Source organism: Puma concolor, chromosome B2 (genome assembly GCF_028749965.1).
Source record: "Puma concolor isolate L17-30 chromosome B2, mPumCon1.1.hap2, whole genome shotgun sequence".
In the NCBI taxonomy this organism is placed as follows: Eukaryota; Metazoa; Chordata; class Mammalia; order Carnivora; family Felidae; genus Puma; species Puma concolor.
Genome location: NC_141671.1, coordinates 62,867,650 through 62,886,081, shown reverse-complemented (window position 1 = coordinate 62,886,081; position 18,432 = coordinate 62,867,650). Strand labels below are relative to the sequence as shown.

The 18,432-nt window shown below is 34.7% G+C and overlaps 1 long non-coding RNA gene across 2 annotated transcripts in view; it reads left to right on the top strand.

The window, feature by feature from the left end:
* The window catches only part of LOC147581012 (uncharacterized), a 121,170-nt gene extending 106,610 nt beyond the window's left edge, over positions 1-14,560 (top strand). For both annotated transcript variants that reach the window (XR_015250824.1, XR_015250823.1), the window contains one exon: positions 14,076-14,560. This is a non-coding gene — a long non-coding RNA (uncharacterized LOC147581012). The remainder of the gene's footprint in view (positions 1-14,075) is intronic.
* Positions 14,561-18,432: the final 3,872 nt, after the last annotated feature.

Below are 18,432 nucleotides of genomic sequence, written 5' to 3'. Positions count from 1 at the left end.
CTGAGTTTGCTAATGTATAAAATGGGGATAACAAGAGGAGTCCCACAAGGCTATGTAGTTTTCCCTCTTAGAAGAGGTGGCCAATGTTCAGTAGCAGCAAGAAGAGGCAGAGAAAATACATATAAATATTGAAAACATAGTTTCTGAAGGTGGATAATTTCTGTGATAATTAGATATATTTTAAAATTTTCATGATATAAAAAAACTGAAAAGTATGTCTTTTGTCTCTAGAATTTACCCTATATGTTTGGCCTTGAATTTAAACCTATCATGTTCAAGAAAAAAAAAAAAAAAAACATTTTCTAGAGAACTTTGAAAATAAATTTATGACACTCAAAAAACATTTAGCATTATATACTAATTTTTTTGTATGAAGAAATGTATTATGTGCATTTATTACTTCTGTGGTTATCAGCCATGAATATAAGAAAATAGGTTTACTATAGACAAGTAAAACATTTGGCTAGATTTGTTCCACATAAACTATCCAAAATGTGGGCTAGATTTGTACATATTAACAATTTTTGAACTCAGGGAATACACTTTTTATAATGTATAATAAAGTATTTTAATGTTAAATGAAGAATAATATATAAATTTAGAAAATTTATTACTTATATGAAATAGAAAAAAAATAATAAATATAGAGTCAAGTTAGAGTTGCCTATTGAAGCAAAGCTCTATTTTATAAAACTAGGGCAAGTGTTATATCATTTTCTAGGATGACATCATTTTTAAAAACAAAATCTTATATGGAGTTCCTAATATTAAATAAAAGTGGATCTTCTTTGTTTAAAAATTTTAGGAGGAAATAGGAGTGCCTCCATGCCACTGTACCTCCTTCTCCCTAAACATACCTGCTGAATATCTCTTCATAAATTGGAGAAACAAAGATGAAGGCGTTGATTCTGCAGAATCTCCTCTTGTTGAAAACAGCTTTGCTTCCTACAAAGAGTAAGTTATTGAACCAAAACATAGATATGCAGGTTAGTTTCTAATCTAAAATGGATGAAGTCTCTAAACAAAAAGTATACTAAAACTATAGATTGGGACGTCGAAAGTTTGACGAGTCCGTTTGAACTGTAGACCATAGCTCAATAAAGTAATGCTCGGTCTCTCCACTAAAGAGATTTTCTCAGTCCTCTGTGGTGTAGAATATAAACCTTAGCTGGGAGCTAGAGAAAAAAGGCAATAAAACTGAGATAAAGAGGGAACAAAACATAACCATCCACTTTAAAAAAATTTTTTTCTAGAAATAGATGTACAATTATTTAGTCCAGAGTTCTAAATTTTAAAGCATGCATTCCTATCAGTTAATTTTTTTTCAGTATTCATCTTTCTAAATGTATGCATATTTATGAATTACATCAATATACTCTGTTTTATAAAAGTTTCACAATATAAAACAAATAAAAGCAGAAGTTTCAAAAGGGTGAGATAAAAATAAATATAAACATACAGCAAAGGTCTTTCTTTCACAGCCCAGTAGGAGACAAATGTTTAAGTTCTTCATGTCACATTGATTTTTTAACCTCTGTTGCAAGAACTGTAAGAGAATTGTTTAGAGTAGACCACCAACAATGATAAATTTTAGTTTTCCTCTCTTAATATAAAAGCATACATAATGTTATAGTAGAATATGATGAGAATGTAAGTAATATTATTAAATAATAGTGCTGATAGTTCTTGCATCTCTTATTTTAAAATTACATGATATGTTTTAGTGGGGGAATTCAAGCTCTAATTTTTTAAAGTCTTTAAAATTGTTTGAACCAAATCAACTAAACCAGATTTTTCATGATTTTATATTTTATTTTAGTGGCTTAATTTATTTTAATTAATTTATTTTATTTTAATTTCCACGTCTTGGCTATGGTGAATAATGTGGCAATGTATATGGGAATACACAGATGGCTTCAAGAAATCATTTTATCTTCTTTGGATTTATACCTAAAAGTAGGATTGTTTTATCATGGTAGTTCTATTTTTAGGTTTTTTTTTTTTATTTAAAAAAAAATTTTTAGGAATCTCTATACTGTATTCCATAGTGGCTGTATCAATTTACATTCCTACTAGGAGTGCACAAGGATTCCTTTTTCTCCACATCAGCAATTATTATCTCTTATCTTTTTAATAATGGCTATGCTAACAGTAATAAAGTGATTAGCAATGTTGAGTATTTTTTAATGTACTTGTTGGCCATCTGTATGTCTGTCTTCTTTAGAGAAATGTCTGTTCAACTCTTCTGCTTTGGGCTTAGCCTGGTCTTGTTTTTCTAATTCCTTGGGTTGTAAAATTTGGTTGTTATTTGAGATGTTTCTTTCTTAGTGGAGGCCTTTATAGACTTCCCTCTCAGCACTGCTTGCTGCATTTTGGTATGTTGTCCATCTTTTTTTTTTTTTTTTTTTAGATTTTTTCAAATATTTATTTTGAGAGAGAGGGGGCAGGAGAGAATCACCTCTGTGCTGTCAGTAGCTGACATGGGGCTCTATCTCACAAATGGCGAGATCATGACCTGAGCTGAAATCAAGAGTTGGACACTTAACTAACTGAGGCACCTAGGCGTTCCTCTTTCTAGATTTTTAAAAACTTTCTCTTTTGATATCCTTGATTCTTTGGTTGTTCAGGAATGTGTTGCTTAATTTCATGTATTTGTGAATTTCCCAGCCTTCCCCTGCTATTGATATTTACTTTTGTATTATGGTGATCAGAGAAAAAAAGATATCTGCTATAGGATTCAATCTTTGATATTTGAGAACACTTATTTTGTGGCCTAACATATGATCAAACCTAGAGAATGTTTCATGTTCACAAAGGATCATGTATTCTGCTGTTGGATGGCATGTGTTGTACATTTCTGTTAAGCCCATTTGACCTAAATTATAGTTCAAGTCTAATGTTTTATTTCTGTCCAATCTATCCATTGTTGAAAGTGGGATACTGAAGTCCCCTACTGATGCATCCTGTTTTCATTACTCCCTTCAGACCTGTTAATGTTTGCTCAATATATTTAGGTGTTCCAATGTAGGGTGCATATACAGTTGTTGTATCTTTTTGATGAACTGACTTGTCATTATATAATGACCTTGTGTCTCATTACAAATTTTAGATTAGTCTATCTTTTCTAATATTAATATAGTATCCCCTGCTCTTTTGATATCAATTTGTATGGAGTATACTTTTCCATTTCTTTACTTGGAGCCTGTGTGTGTCATTGAAGATGGAATGAGTCTCTTTTAGACAGCATAAAGTGGTTCTTGTTTTTTTTGTTTGTTTGTTTGTTTGTTTAATCCAGACACTTTTTGTCTTTTGATTAGAGAATTAAACCATTTAAGGTAATTATCAATAGGTAAGGACTTACTAATTCCATCTTGTAATTATTTTTTGGCTATTTTGTAGTTCATTTGTTACAATCTTTCTTTGTAAATTGATGCTTTTCTGTAGCTGTGTTTTGTTCTTTTTTTATCATGTTTGTATTTACTAAGGGTTTTTGTTTTGTGGTTAACCTAAAGCTTCTTGATAGAACAGTCAACATTAAGCTCATATCTACTTAACTTTGCATACAAAAATGGTTTTGATATCACAATTTACATATTTTTATACTGTGTATCTATTGATGAATAATTGTAGCTATATTTAAGTGGTTAACACACCACATTATGATATTAGAGTATTCTATATCTGACTACACAGATAGTTATTTTTACTTATGGGTTGTATATTTTCATGTGTTTTCATGTTACTATTTAGTGCCCTTTTGTTTCAGCTTGAAGGACTTCTTTCAGCACTTCTTGTGAGGTAGATGTATTGCTGAACTCCTTCAATGGTAGTTTTGAAAGTCTATCTGCCTTCATCTGAAGGACATCTTTCCTGGGTAAAATATTCTTTGTTGACAGTATTCTTTCAGCACTTGAATATATCAACCCATTCTCAGTTGGCTGGCAAAGTCAGTGCTGAGAAAACTGCTGATAGATTTCTAGGGGTTTCCTTAAGTGAGAGAGTGGTTTTTTTCTTGATGTTTTTAAAACTCTTGTTTTTCAAAAAAAATTAAGTTTATTTTGAGAGAGACAGAGAAAGTGTGAGCAGGGGAGGGGCAGAGAGAGGGAGGGAGGTAGAGAGAGAATCCCAAGCAGGCTCTGCACTGTCAGCACAGAGCCTGATGCTGGGCTCAAACTCACGAAACCATGAGATACTGACCTGAGCTGAAACAGAGTCAGATGCTTAACTGACTGAGCCACCCAGGCTCCCCAATATCTTTGATTTTATTATGATGTTTATGGAGAGCATTTTGGATTGAAATCATGGAGTTATTAGCTTCATGAACTTGGATATCCAAATCTCTCCAGGAGTTTGATAAGTTCTCATCTGTTATTTACTTAAATAGGTTTTTTGCTACTTTCTCCCTTTCTTCTCTTTCTAGGACTCTAAAAATATACAGATTGCTTCCTTTTTTAGATTGCTTCTTTTAATGGTGTAAGTCCTATAGACTTCCTTCTTTTCCTTTCATTTTCTTTTTGCTCTACTGCTGTATCCAGCAGTAGATGGATTTCAAATGATTTGTGTTTGAACCCACTGATAGATATTTCTACTTGGTCCAGTATGATGTTGAAGTTTTCTGTTGAATTCTTCAATTCAGTCACTGTATTCTTCAGGTCCAGTTTGTGGGGTTTTTTTTTCCTCTTTATTAAAAAAAATTTTGTATTGTTTTCCTCATTTCATTAATTTATCTATGTTCTCTTGTAACTTTCTGAGTATCTTTAGAACAATTTGAATTCTTCATCAGATAATTCCTGTATCTCCATTTCATTGGGGTTATTTACTGGAAGTGTGCATTGATTTGATGGTATCATGTTTTTCTGATTCTTTGTGATCCACACAGCCTTGCATAGATTTATGCACATATGAAGGAGTCCCCTCTTCCAGACAGTGTGGACTGAGTTTGGTAAGGAAATACCTTCATATATAGTAGGGAAACACTGGAGCATGTTTTGAAAGCAGGCCTAGTGGTACAGAATGCCAAGTACAGGGGTGTGTGGTGGCTCCAGGTCCAGAGGAGCTTGATATATCATTAGTTCAGACCATTGAAGTCTACAAAATCAACAACCTCATGGTCTTTGGTGAGCACTGTAAGGGATCTTCAGTGGCTGCTAGAGTTGTTGGGATCCTGGGTGGCACTTCTAGGTCTAATGGCTAGAGAGCACAGCAGGCAGTCGTAGTGTTAGAGTGGGTGGTGTATACAACACTCAACTGCACAGGCCACTGGAAGGTATCTGTATAGTGGCAGGGGCCAGTTGCAGATGCACACACAGTGGTGTGGGCTGAAGCCAGAAGCAAGGGTCAGAGCCAACTAAAAATGCACTGTCAGATGCAGGGGCCCAGGATATTGTATGCATTCTTGTGGCTGCAGGGTCTCATCCTAGGTGCACATAGCAGTGGAAGCCACTGATAGGAATAAGGCCAGTGGGGTGTATCTGGACAGCTAAGAGGGGCTAATTGAAAGCCCAGCAGTACAGGTCACTGACAGGTGACTGGACCAGAGCCAGAACCACAAGCAGCTGCAGGGATGCTGGCTAATGGCATGCTCTGTTATTGCTACAAGGTCTCCCCATGGGTGCATGCACACCAGTGGGGACTAGTAAAAGGACCAGGGATATGCACAGCTGGAGGGACTAGCTGCAGGTAAGCTCAGTGGAAAAGGCCTAGGACAGGAGTCAGGACCAGGGCCTGGCCTACAAGCAGCTGTGGGTGCTCTGGCTGTTGGCATCTACTATTGTGACTCCATGATCTGGCCCTGAGCACACAGCACTGAAAGCTACTGTTGGGGTTTGGGCTACAGTTGGGCAGATGCATGGTTGGGAGTGCTAGTTGTATACAAGCCCAGAGGTGCAAGCTAGGGAAAGGGCCAAATCCAGGCTCACAAGCGGCTGTGGGGATTTGGCTGTCAGCATGCACTTCCATGGCTATAACATCTTGTCAGCAGCCTGCACACGGCAGTAGTAGCTAATGATGAATGAGGTTAGGGGCATGCAAGTGCACAGCTGGAAAGGCTAGCTCCAAGCACAGTGATAGGGGGAAGCTGTGGGGGTATAGGCTGCAGTCTTGCTCTCATACAGCTACAGAGGCCTTGGCTGGCTTTAAGTGTAGATCACTGGCAGGAGGAGGGATGCAGGTGGCTAATGTCTGGAATGTGAATACCTGTGGGGTAAAACCCCATGAACTCTGTATGGGGGTGTTGGACCAGTTATGGTAACCATTGGTGCCTTTAGTGTTGATGGCTTTGGGGTTCTTTGCATAACAGGTCATTGAAAATTACAGTCACTCCCACTGCATGGCTGATACTGGTATCCCCACCTTCTTTTTCCTTGTTCCTATATCTCTGAATCTCAGCTTTACTGAGATTTACATGAAATGTGGTACCCTAAAAGGCTGAGGAAACCCCATTCTCCCTTTCTAGGTGAGAGACACTCTTTGAAACCTATGAATCCTGTCTTCATACTCAGCTATACTGGCCTCAGGGTGAGATGATTCAGGCAAAATAAAGGAGTTCTTACTTTTTTATGCAGTTATTCTTAGGGTTTTTGTTCCACTGTGTTGAAGATTTTAAAGTAGTTTTCTCATGTCTCCCAGAGCTGTTTTGGTTTATGGATTGCTAACTATTGATGTTCGTGGGAACGATTGATGTTTGTGGGGAAATGAAGGACGGGTCTCTCTCTCTTTTTTTAATATTTATTTGTTTTGAGAGAGATAGAATGAGCAGGGGAGGGCCAGAGAGGGAAAAAGAATTTCCAGCAGGCTCCATTCTGTCAGCATAGAGCCTGCCACGGGGCTTGAACTCATGAACCTTAAGGTCATGACCTGAAATCAAGAGTTGGACACTTAACCCATGGAGCCACCCAGGGACACCAAGGATGGGTCTCTTACTTCACCATCTTGGTGACAACTGCCCCTTAATTTTTTTTTTTTTTAATTTTCCTTAAACCTCCATGTTTACTTGGTTGTGGGTACATGGAGTAATTGTTTTGCTTTTAATGATGTTTTGGAGAGTCAATTTTTGAAAGCAAGTATGTTTTGTAGTATGACATATAATTACCATTTCAATAATTGAGGTCTTACTACTACTATTTGAAAGATATCTTCCGCTAAAAACAGACTAAGAAAATACTAATAATAATAGTTGGCATTTGTGGAGACCAGCAGTTATGCTTCAGTCTGAGGATTGTACATGATCACCATACTGAATCTTACCACAGTCCTGAGAGTTAGGAATTATTTCCCTTGTTTAAAATGGGTAAATTGAGCTTAGAGAGGCTTAATAACTTGCCTAAATTCACACAACTACTAAATATCAGAGCCATGGACCTCATTCCTATTACCAAATTAATTCAGTTAAAATCTCTAAGTATATCCATTTTTTTTTTTTACAAAAATTAAGCCTTCAGGTTTTGAATACATTTTCAATTATATTTGAAAGGTCCTTTTGAGAGTATGGTTAAAAGCAAAATTGTGTAATGCCACCATTTTGCTCCTGATGAATTAGAAGGAACGAAATGATGTAGAATATGAATGTTCATTAGTTTTTACAGTTGGAAAAATACTTCAACATAGAGACTAACAACTTATTCTGAGAGGAAGAGTCATATTTTTTCTTTTTGTAGATATCTTGTATTTAGACCATACTGTGTATCTAAATGCTTAATGCTTTCACTTTAATGGAATAATTAAATGAATGCCTATGCAGACTATTATTTTTCCAGAGTGGAATGTTTGAATATATAAAGCTATTAATTGTATTTTCATATATAATAAAAACAGGTTATCAACATTAGGAAAATAAATTCATTTCTTCTCATAGGAATATATAGCAGTCACTAGTAGATATAAATGGAGAAGTACTGTCTTAATTGTGTCACTACAGTATGACCTGTCACACCTCCTTGGGTGTCTATAAATATTGGGTGAAAGGATGAATTAAATATTGCTAATTTGGATAATAAAACTTTTCTTTTATTGAATATACCATACATTATCACATCTGCTTAGCATCAATTCCATTGTTCTCTCCATTTGAAATTCTATTTGTATTACTCCATCAAGAAAAATATACTTCAGGGGTGCCTGGCGTATGTGTATGTGTATAATACACCCAAAGCAAATATATACTTACATACACACATATCTACATATATGTGTATGTATATATATATATATATATATATATATACATATATATGTGTGTGTGTGTATATATATATATATATATATATATATATATGACAACTGTGTTAGGGGACTTTTTGTTAAATTGAGGTGAATTAACATACATTATTTGTAGCTGTATATACTGTAAAATAACCACAATAACTCCAGTTAACATTTGTTATCATACATTTTTTTCTGTGGTGAGAACTTTTAAGATTTACTCTCTTAGCAACTTTTATGATTTTCAAATATGTAGTACAATATTATTATCTATAGTCACCATGTTGTATGTCACATCCCCATGACTTATTCATTTTGTAACTGGAATTTTGTAACTTTTAACCCCTTTCACACATTTTGTCCCCCCTTGCTTACCACCTCTGAGAATCAATAATCTGTTTTCTGTATCTAGAAGCTCAGTTTTAAGATTCTACATATAAGTGAGATCATATGCTATTTCTTTATTTCACTTAGCATAATGCCCTCAAGGTTCATCTATTTTATGACAAATGACAAGATTACCTTCTTTTTCATGGTTGAATAATATTGCACACACACACACACAAAATTTCTTTATCATTCCTCCATCAATAGACACTTATGTTGTTTCCATGCCTTGGCTACTGTAAACAATGGTGCAATGAATATGGGTGTGCAGTATCTTTTGCTTTAGTATTTATTTATTTGTATAAAAATCCATAAGTAGAATTGATGAATCATATGGTGGTTCTATTTTCAATCCTCTGAGGAACTCCATACTGTTTTCCATAGTGGCTAGAACTATCTATATTCCCACAAATAGGTCACCAGAGGTCCTTTTCTCCATATCCTTACAAACACTTGTTATTTCTTGTATCTTTGATAATAGCCATAAACAGGTGTGGGTAATATCTCATTGTGGTTTTGGTTTGCATTTCCATGATGACTAGACATTTGAATATTCTTTATTTGTTGGCTATCTATTTGTTTTCTTTGGAAAATATCTATTCAGATCTTCTGTCCATATTTTAATCAGATTATTTTGTTCTTTTATTTTGTTATGCTATTGTAGAAATTCCTTATACATTTTGGATATTAAGCCCTTACCTGATATGTGATTTGCATGTTTTCTGCTATTCAGCATGTTGCCTTTTCATTTTGAGGATGGTTTACTTTGCTGTAAAGAAGTTTTTGTGGGATATAATCCCACTTATTTATTTTTACTTTTGTTGCCTTTGATTTTGGTATCAAATCTAAAAATAATTGCCAAGACCAATGTCAAGGAGATTATCACCTGTTTGTTTGTTTGTTTGTTTGTTTGTTTTCTAGCAGTTTTAGGGTTTCAGGTCTTATGTTCAGGTTTTAAATTAATTTTCAGTTAATTTTTTTGTGTGGTGTAAGATAGTGGTCCAGTGTCACTCTTTTGAATATGACTCTCTAGTTTTCCCAACATTATTTATTAAAGAGACTGTCTTATTCTCATTCTCTCTCCTCTGCTTCTCACCCCTGCTGGTGAAGTCTCTAAAATAAAATTTTAAAAAAGTTAATTTAAGAAAGGGGTGCCTGGGTGGCTCAGTCAGTTGAGCATCTGAGTCTGGATTTTGGCTCAAGTCAGGATCCTAGGGTTGTGGGATTGAACCCCACATCAGGCTCTGCACTGAGCATAGAAACTCTTTAAGATTCTCCTTGTTTCTCTCTCTTCCCCTCTGCCCCTCTCCCCTGCTCATGTTCTTTAAAATTAAAACTTAAAATTAAAAAAAATTAAAGAGAGACTGTCTTTTCTCCATTGTATATTCTTTGTTCCTTTGTCAGAAATCAATTGACCATATATGCATGGATTTATTTCTGGGCTCTCTATTCTGTTCCATTAATCTCTTTATCTGTTTTTAGGCCAATCCCATACTGTTTCGATTAATGTAACTTTGTAATATATTTTGAAATCAGCGTGATGCCTCTAGCTTTTCTTCCTTCTCAAGATTGTTTGACTATTTGGGGTCTGTTATGGTTCCATGCAAATTTAAGATTGTTGTCTTTTTCTTTGATGAATGCCTTTGGAGTTTGGACAGTGATTGCACTGAAGTGGTAGGTTACTTTGTGTTGTATGGACATTTTAACAACATTACTTCCAGTCTATGAACATGGGGTATTTTTTGATTTTTTTAAAATTTCTTTTGTTAATATCTTAGTTTTCAGTGAACAGGTTTTTCACTTCCTTAAGTTTATTATTTTATTTTTGATGAAATTATAAATGGAATTATTTTCTTAGTTTCTATGATTACTGGTATATAGAAATGCAACAGATTTTTGTATATTAATCTTGTATCCTGAAAGTTTACTAAATTTGTTTAAAGATGCTACCAAAAAAGTTGTTAGAATTAGCTTTTTATATATAATACATCATATGCAAATAGTGAATGTTTTATGTCTTCAGTTTGATTTTTTTATGACTTTTCTTTCTTTTTCTTGCCTAATTTTCTGGTTGGGACTTCCAAGACAATGTTGAATAAAAGTGATGAGAATAGGTACCTGTCCTGTTCTTAATCTTAGAGGAAAAGCTTTCAGCTTTGTACTGTTGAGTGTGATATTAGCTGTGAGTTTATCATATATGGCCTTTTTGAGATACATTTTATACCCACTTTGGAGGATTTTTTAAAATATTATAAATGGATGTTAAATTTTGTCTGTGCTTTTTCTGCATCTATTGAGATGATCATAAGATTTTTATTCTTCATTTTATTACTGTGGTGACACACATTGATAGATGGTTGTTGAACCATCCTTACAACACTGGAATAAATCCTACTTCACGATGTGTGAGACTTTTAATGTATTGAATTCAGTTTGTTAATATTTTGTGAATATTTTTGCATTTATGTTCCTCAAGGATATTGGCCTATAATTTCTTTTGGGTATTGTTGTCTTAACTATTAGAGTAAGGCTGGCCTTGCAAAGTGAGTTTGAAGGTGTTGTCACCTATTTTTTTGGAAAAGTTTGAATAGAATTGATATTCTTTGAATGTTTGGTATTTTCACCAATGAAGCCATCTGGTCTTGCATTTTTGTTTATTAGAAAGTTTTTGATTACTGATACAATCTCCTTTCTAATAATTGGTCTGTTCAGATTTTCTTTCTTTTTGATTGAGTCTTGGAAGACTGTATGTTTCTAGGAGTGTATCCATTTTTTCTGTTAGCCTATATGCTTGCATGTAATTGTTTAGAATAGTTATTCTATTATCATCTATAATCACAGATGTTTAGTAACTTTCTTTAATATTTATCTTATAAAATTTGCTAAGTTGACCTATCTTTAATTTTGGTAATAATTTTATTTAACAGAGTCTTATCTGATAAATATTCTATATATGATCTATATTGTATATATTTATATAACACCAGATGTTCAGATTCATATAAAAACTGAATATTGCAGAGTAAACTCAACCTTTAAACTTGGTCACTTTATTCAAAATAATTTTCACAATTTCTCAAGCTTATAATACAAGGCAAAAACTAAGAGTGCCCTTTCTAATCAGAGATGACTTCATATTTTGCTTGAAATTTCTTACTTGTGCTAACATTTGTTATATGAAACACTTTTTCCCTGGTTATAATTTTACATTTCATATTAGCCCTTGTACAGGCACAAAGACAATATTTTAAACTCAATCCAGACTACACTGTAATGTCTACCATATGCCAGGCATCAGCATTCTTTACAATTGGAAATATCAGGGAACAAAACAGAATAGTCTATGCCCTCCTGGTGTTTATATTCAATAAAACAACACTTTATAAATTTATAAATTATAAATAGAAAATGTTAGAAAATAAGTGCTATTAAGATATTATTTCCTTAATTTCTTATTTGAATATTGGTGAAATTTTGCTTCTCTTGTGAGGCTTTTGTTTTTGATCATTGTACAATACTTTGAGATCCCTTTTTCGAAATTTGGGTTTTTTTCTGAATCAACCTGCTTGGCATTTATTTCTTGGCCTACAAATGTTTTCTCAACAACCATTGAAGTGCACTGTTTATGTCAATATTTATACGAACACATGTTTTGGGGTCAAAGCGAATGAGGTCAAATTCCAGTTCTCCAGGCAATTTATTTAATCTCTTTACCTTGATTTCCTCATCCTTCAAATGGAGGTGATTTTGATGTAAGATAGTCCCTACCTCATAAGAACTTTTTACGTAAATAAAACCATGCATGTTAAATATATGTTCAGTTATCTTTGAGGTTTTCTTCCACATTTACTGTTTGCTGTCTCCTGTTCCATGTGGGCATGCATAGTATGTATCTTTAAATGCTACAACATATGTGGCTCCCCGGAAAGTCACTCCAATCTGGAATGGGCAGGAGGAGGAGGCAAAAAACGCCAGTCTCTGTGCTAGTTCCTGAGGGAACTACAAGCATATCAAAATGAACAATGATAGTATTTAACAACAAGGTCCATATTAGCCCTCTGGGACCAGCAAGCTGCATCAGAAACACTGGCTACCATGCATGACCATGCTGGGCTATGGGAGATGGTAGGCAGATGAGCAAAATGTGACAACAATCTCTTTCAAAAATCAGCTGTCCTTTACTTCATTAAGCAATCCTTTGGTTGATGAAAGTTTTGGATTATATTATAGAGTTCCAAAAAATTAAATGTCAGTCTTGTCACTTTTAATTGTTTCAGTGGAGAGACTGGTTCCTTGAATGCCCTAGTCTGCCATAGTTCATGATATCATTTCTGTAGAAAATATTTTTATCTCTACATTTCTTTCTTGTTTATATGTTAATGTTAACCAATGTATATTGAGCTCTAGATCTTAAAGAGAAATTCCGTTCTGATTATATTTCTTTTTTTACATTAATGTTTGTGTTTTCCATTTATGAAGTATTAATTTTTTAACACCAAATTCCTTCATATTGTTCATGCTTTCTATAATTAACTGCTTATTATTTCATTGATAATAGGTTTAATATCCTGGTAAAGACCCCCTAGATATCAATCATTTCAACAATGATCTGCACATATGTGTGTGTGTGTGTGTGTGTGTATATATATATACATACATACATATATATACATATGTATATATATTATACAATATATATATATACACACATATATAATATATATATACAATATATATGTATGTATATATATATATATATACACATATATATAAACAAAAGTCAGTTTTTGTAGATAGAAAATTGGGACTATGCATATCTATACAACTATGAAAATAAAATATGTAAACATTTTCTAAGATAATGAACATAGATTTGGGCTGTCTTCTTAGCAGCTTTTTTAATTTAATGAAGGTTGATATTTTATCTGTATTTTCTTGATACAACAGTTTAATATAGAAAAAAATTAACTTTAATCCTGAGTGAAATTGTTCAAGTTAGAAAATAATTGTATTTAGTTAATTTAACTGGCCACTGCCAACCATAAACATTACCTCAACCATGTGGTCACCAGTACAATTACCCTGGGGGAATTAGTTCAAGTAATGATGACTATTATCTTCTACATGCTATTGCTCACATCAACATACGCCTGGCTTAAGTAAACATGTAATATAAGGATTCAATTTAGAAGACTTAAATTCTAAATTATATGTTGACCTAATGAGATCAGACTCCTCTTTTAATGGAAATAATAAATGATGGAAGTTGTAAGTGCATTACAGAAGAGAAAAATTGGCTTAATTGGATTGAGAGAACAGAGTTTTCACCGTATTCTTGAATTCAATTTTTTCATTTTTATATATTGTATACTTTATAATTGTATCTAACTACAGTTTGCCTAAAATCCTCTGAAAATATGAAAATATTTTCTGTAATATGTAAGTATAACTACGCTTTATAATTCTATTCTCTCCTTTTCTCCTTATAGCTGCTGCCAGACGACAGATCACTGGCCCATTTGGCTTATAAAAGATTTGCTCCTACTGTACTTTGCTCTACTGCATTGAGATCTTTTATTAACATCTAACTACAGCAGCCTTATGTCTCTGGACTGCAAATAAGAATTACTCTGGGAGAGGTCTGGAATTTGTTCCATTATATACTGGAGTGGGGCCAACAGCTGACGACTTGATTTTGAGTCTAGTGACGGATTTAGTATCTGTTTGCTCAAGAAACCAAGACATTTGAAATATGTGCAAAGCCTGTACTATTCCGTGAGAGCTGAGATATTATTATAACCTGAAACTTTAGTCATCATCTTCTAAGTTTGAAAACAATTGGTGGTATTGAATGGGAACATTATGTGAGAGCTCACATGCATCTAAAAAGAAAATGAAATAAAAATATTGTTTTTTTTTTCCTCATTTGGTTTCATTAGGAAACAATTTATATTATTATGGGGTCTATATTTTCATACGTGTGTGTGTGTGTGTGTGTGTGTGTGTGTGTGTGTGTGTGTATTAAAATGAGAAAGTTCTTGGGGCGCCTGGGTGGCGCAGTCGGTTAAGCGTCCGACTTCAGCCAGGTCACGATCTCGCGGTCCGTGAGTTCGAGCCCCGCGTCGGGCTCTGGGCTGATGGCTCAGAGCCTGGAGCCCGTTTCTGATTCTGTGTCTCCCTCTCTCTCTGCCCCTCCCCCGTTCATGCTCTGTCTCTCTCTGTCCCAAAAAATAAATAAACGTTGAAAAAAAAAATTTTTTTTAAAAAAAATAAAATGAGAAAGTTCTGGAGATAGGAACCTATAGTTAAAAAGACAGTCTTCCTAGAGTCTCCTATTAAAATATATTTACATAATCAATCCTTTTACTAAATGTCAGGCCCTGTGCTAGAACTGTTATATACATTAATTAATCTCTATGCTAACACTGTAAAGTAGGTTCTTTTCTTCTACTCTTTGTACATGGGAAATAGAGATATTAAGTAACTTGGCCAAGTATTATTCTCTTGAGCAATAAATTAGTAAAGGTAGAGTAAAAATTCATTATCTTTTTAGTGTGGTTTTTATATTCTATCCATTATAGCTCTCATAATAATAAAAGGTGACATCTGCATCTTCCTTTAGAGATTATAAAGAGCACAGAATTTGGGGTTTATGGAATGATCTCCCTACAAATGAAGCCATTCAGGCCAGAAAATTTGGGCAGCATATCCACAAACATACAGGTAACTGAAGAGTTAGTGCATCATATAGATGTTGACAAAACAAAATACCTGCAGAATTAAAGGTGGTGGTTTTGTCCACAGAAAGGACTGATGGGAGAGGAGGTAGGCCCAGAGTTAGAAAGTCATCTTAGCTTACAATCATATCCACAACCTGCCATTACATTCTTGTGCACAAATAGAAACCATTGTCTCATATTTTCAATATTTATAGCACATTATGTAAACATATTTTAATGGTTAATTTTATGTGTAAATTCAGTTGGGCGATGGCAGGACCAGATATTCAGTCAAATATTATTCTGGATGCTTCTGTGAAGGTGTTTCTGAATGAGATTAACATTTAAATTTTTATGTTGAGTAAAGAAGAATCAGTCACAAGTTTCAATATACACAAACTCACACACACAAAAGGCTAGGGAGAGACAGAAAACTGGCAGAGTAAGAGGATCCTGAGCTTACCTCTTCTCAAAGATACAGAGGTAACAACTACAATGTATTGCAACTCACTCTGAAAACAACCTGAAGACTAAGAGAACAAACCTTTCACAGGTAAAGATGTAAAGAGAAACCAACATCAAGAAGGGTAGGGGGGTCAGAAATGCACTCAGGCACCAAAATCTTGGGCAGTGACCACAGCCGGGAGGGATATCACAGGAATGGAAAAGAAGGGGATCAAACTGTGTCCCAAGCCATCACTAACCCTAAGAACATATACCAGACAGATGAGCCCCCATAACAACTGGCTTTGAAAATCTTTGATACTTAACTTCAGGGACACAGAGGGAATGAAATCTCCTTTTAAAGGCCAACATGCTATATTCCTCAATCTGAGACTTAGCACAGAAGCTATAGTTTGAAAAGCATCAGAATTGCATATGAAGATTTGTTGACTAATTGTAGGCTAGGATCTACAGGAGATTTCTCTGGGAATAGAAGTGCTGGAAAGAGCCATTTTTCTTGCCCTGGCTGGCCAGAAACTAGCAGAAGCCAGGTCTGACATCCTCGGTCTACTTTGCTAGCATGTTGCCCTACACTGGCATTCTTTTGTAGACTGGCCCCACCCAATCCATTCTACTAAGTAGGTTCCCTTCCAAAGCAGCTCCCACTCTTCCACACATAGCAGACACCCTTAGTCAGGACCACTCATTCTTCAGAGTGAATTTTACCCCAAAGAGTGGGGAGATAACCCCACTCACCAGCATGCTTGCAGTGTCTGCAACTGGACGTCTCAGCCAGTACATCAACAAAAGTCATGGATAGTCATTGCAGACAGCCAGGCTGAGGGAAGGCTCTGCCTATTGATGCAACTACAACAGTTTTGGCCCATCCACAAAAGGAGGGCACATGCAGCCCATAAAGAGGACACCACTGGAACACCTAGTTCTGGTAACATATAGTGGGGGATGGAGGTGCACTACTGAGCACCAGAGAATACCTACTTCATAAGGCCACTACTTTTGACACAATGAGACGTAGCTGACCTATCTAATATATAAAACAAATACAAAGACTTAAACAAAAAAAGAGGTAGAAGAATACATTAAAACAACAACAACAATTAAACCCCCAGAAGAAGCTAACTTAAATTGAGACAAACCATCTACCTGATAAAGAGTTCAAAGTAATGGTCATAAAGATACTTACAGGACTTGACAGAAGAGTGGATGATCTGAGAAATTCAACAAAGAAATAGAAAATATAAAAAACACCCAGTCACAGATGAAGAATAAAATAAATGAAATAAAAATACACTAGAGAGAATCAAAAGCAGATTAGAGGAAAAAGAAGAATGTATCAGCAATCTGTAAAGGTAGTGGAAAGCAACCAAGCTGAATGGCAAAAAAGAAAAAAAAAGGTTAGGTTAAGGGATCTCTGCAACAACATTAATGGTAATAACATTTACATTATAGGGGTCCCAGAAGGAGAAGAAAAAGGGGAGGAAAACACATTTAAAGAAATAATAGCTGAAAACTTTCCTAACATGGAGAAGGAAACAGACATAGGTTTGAAATGAACAGAGAGTCCCAAACAAGATGAATCCAAGGTGGGCCACAGCAAGACACATGATTAAAATGACAAAAATTGAAGATAAAGGGTTGAGCTGCCTGGGTGGCTCAGTTGAGTGTCTGACTTTGGCTCAGGTCATTATCTTCCAGCTTGTGAATTAGGCCCTGCATCTGTCTCTGTGCTGACAGCTCAGAGCCTGGAACCTGCTTCAGATTCTGTGTTTCCCTCTCTCTTTGGTGATCCCCACTTGTTATCTCTCTCTCTCTCTCTCTCTCAAAAATAAAAAAAAATTGAAAATTAAAAAAAAAAAAAGATAAAAGGAGAGTAATAAAAGCAGCAGGAGAAAAGCAAATGGTTACATACAAGGAAATCCCATAAAGCTATCAGTTGATACTTCTTTTTAAAAAAAAAAAAATGTTTATTTTTGAGAGAGAAAGAGAGTGTGAACAGGGAGTGGCAGAGAGAGGAGACACAGAATCTGAGGCAGGCTCTCAGCTCTGAGCTGTCAGTATAGAGCCCAACGCGGGGCTCAAACCCACAAACTGCGAGATCATGACCTGAGCCAAAGTCAGCTGCTTAACTGATTGAGCCACCCAAGTTCCCATTATCAGCTGATATTTCAACAGAAACTTTGCAGAATAGAGGGGACTGACATGATATATTCTAAATGCTAAAAGGAAAACAAAAAACCTTACAATAAGAATATTCTGCATGGCAAGTTATCATTTAGAATTGAAGGGATAAAAAGTTTCCCAAACTAAAGCTAAGAGTTCATCACCACTAAACAGGTCTTATAAGAAATGTTAAGGGGACTTCAAGTGGAAAAGTAAAGGCCATAATAAGAAGAATATTATTAAAAGAAAAAATTTCACTGGTAAAAGCAAATATACAGTAAAGGTAGTAGCTCAGGCACTTATAAAGCCTTACAAAGCCAGTATGAGGTTTAAGAGAAAAAAGTAGTAAAATTAATTATGTCTACAAAAATTATCAAAGAATATGCAAAATAAAAATATGTAAAATATGATATGAGAGGAATACAAATGTAGTGCTTTTAGAATATTTTCAACATAAATGATCATAAACTTAATATACACTATGATGAACATAGGATATTAT